Source organism: Pseudophryne corroboree, chromosome 6, assembly GCF_028390025.1.
Source record: "Pseudophryne corroboree isolate aPseCor3 chromosome 6, aPseCor3.hap2, whole genome shotgun sequence".
Classification (NCBI taxonomy): domain Eukaryota; kingdom Metazoa; phylum Chordata; class Amphibia; order Anura; family Myobatrachidae; genus Pseudophryne; species Pseudophryne corroboree.
In genome coordinates, this window is record NC_086449.1 from 348,085,122 (window position 1) to 348,087,956 (window position 2,835).

Below are 2,835 nucleotides of genomic sequence, written 5' to 3' on the forward strand. Positions count from 1 at the left end.
CAGGTGTCTGCTTGAATCAAAATCAACACACGTGGAACTTGAAACACTGAGGAAGTCCCGAGTGTGACGGGACGAAACGCGTTGACGTCATCTTCCCTGCTCAGTCTGCACACGTACTGATTGCTATTTGCCGTTTCCGCATGCAGCGGTTGATTTGAATTCAGCCTTGGATCTCTTCTACCGGGACGCCAGGTCAGCATACCCCTGCAGCATCCGCACTCGCCCGCCAGGACAGTGACATCTGCACCGTGATAGTGCCGGCGGCGGACGCTGAGAAGATTCCCCGGTTTCTCCTGTGCTGCGAGACTGAACCTTCCCGCAGGTCGGGTAATTATTACCAGCAGCATTACCTCTGCACTGGGACGCCAGTAGCATAGAGGACGGGAGCATTAACCAATTTCTAAAGGCTGAAGTAACTATTGCAATCCACTCAATTGATTCAATTAGACCATACAGGTCTCTGTGGCAATTCACAAGCTACAGTGTTTCAAGTTCTTTTACAAAGTGGCAAAGTAATCTGAATACATATGAATGTGTCTGAGCTTCCCTTTATAGATGGGTTTTAATTGTGCATGTTAATAAATTTGTTTATTTTTAATTATATCAGCAAGTTCCACGTTTGTTGATTTTGATTCAAGCAGACACCTGTGTATTTATCTTTTGACATTTTTATCTTTTTATCCTATTACTAATTATACACCAAGCGCAAATACACATTTTGTTTATATTTTGTGTCTAGTTGTTTGGGGGAGTTAGCGATCCCTCAGTATTTGCAGCTGATGTGTAATTAATTAATTTAACTTAATACAATATTTGCGCCAGGAGTTGGAGTGGTTAAACACTCTAAATTAAATGAAGTCATACATGTATCATCTTGATTAGACTACTGCAATGCCCTCTACCTTGGTCTCCCAGCAAAAGAATTGCACCACTTACAGATGGAACAAAATGCAGATGCCAAGCTGCACCCAACCAGCTGAATATGTAGATGAAGGACTATGAGCAGTACCATCTGGGGGTCGAGAATTTAGCCATGCGGCTCCAACTCTACAGAACTCGCTTCCCCGCACAGTTCAAGAGGTCTCTACAAGGGGTGTATCTAGGGGTCCGAGCACCCCAGGCAAAGTAAGGGATATATATTTTTGGAATAATTACAGCAGTAATTGGAGGGCATTTATTAAAAATGTATCTATATTTTCTTTCTACTTTGTTACCTAATAAAAAAAAAATGGATTTCACTGAACTGTATTTTCAAGCCTCCCTAGCACTATAATAAAGTTGCTCTGATTTAAAAGTGTTTAATGTTGGATGCAATAGTAACTCCGGAGATTGGTCTGGAAGCCAAGAGCAATATATTCACACAGTCTGTATATATGCTCAAGTCCACAAAGAAAAGCAAGGCCAAAGTAGGAGACAGTTTGTAAATCGCGAGCTGGTTGTTTAAAGTGCCAGATGGAATAGCACAGTGCTGAACGCAGATAAACAACACACAGGTGAGAATGCTAAGTAGCACCTGGAGATAGTCTCTTACTGCATACCGAGGTGGAAGCTGACTGTGGAAGGAGTTGTAGCAGAGCAGGATGGCTGGAGCCTGTAGTTCCACGGAGACACTGGAGCAAGGAAATCACTGGAGACAGGAGACTGGAGCAATGAGATGCTGTACACTGGATGTGACGCGTTGTTCAAGGCGATGAGACTGAGCTGATGTTCTGGATTTATACCCTCTGGTCAGCAGGCATTGGATGCTTGAATCATGTGTGCAGACACAGCACAGGATTGGGTGTTTGCAGGTCAGCTGACCGCAAGTGTCATGGTGGCGCCTATGCTGCACAGATGGTGGGTACACAATGACAATGGGCACCATTCCCATGGACAGAGCATTCATGCAGCCGCAGACTGGGGCCGTGACCTCCGAAGCCTGCACACCAGCGCGCTGGTAAGTGAGATGCCACTGAACGCTGATTCCTGACACCACCATGAAAGAGAGAGAGAGAGTGCGTGAGAGAGAAAAAATACAGCATGCAACTGCACATACTTTGGCAATGTAAGAGAGGTTGCTCGGTTATAAAGATTTAATGGCATGGTATACGTTTAATTTGCCGACTGTCAGGATCCCGACACCAGAATCCCAATAGCTGACAATGCCGGCAGCCAGAATACCGGCGCAATGGGACTACTGTAACAGAGGTACGGTGTAGTGTTGGTGCAACTGCAGGTGTTGGTTGATGTACCTGGATTCTTCGCCTGGAATCACCTCTTCGACTGGATATCACTGCAGAGGAACAAGGAACCCCAACCCCAGAGGTCCCAAAACAATAGTCACCACGCGTTAGGCCAGTGACATAAAGATTTATTATTCAGGATGAGGACTGGTCACCGCTGTAGTAATTAAATGGATAAAAGGCAAAGGGACTTCACAATACAAGGCAAACCAGAAAGTGAAATCACTGTGTACAATCATAACAAATCATTACACCCTTTCCATTGGCATTAATATACTCAGGGCCATCTTAACAGCAGTGTAGGCCCTGGGCACAGCAATCCACTGGGGCCCCTACCCATCCTCCAGCGGTAGGGGTGGGGGGTGCTCTCAGCGGCAGCTTTGATGTCCCGCGGACAGTAGGGGGTGTTCTATCTTCCGCTCAGCATATAGGACCTGGAGCAGTAATTTCTGCTAATTACTCCTTACTGCACAGATGGTAGGAGATGGGGCAGGAGGGAGAACACTAAACTGTATAAGGAGGCATTGGGCTGAATGAAGGGGCCGCAGTACTTGACTTCCAGGGTGGTAGGGGGTGTTTAATATGCAGGGGAGGGGTAGATAGTGGAGTGGGC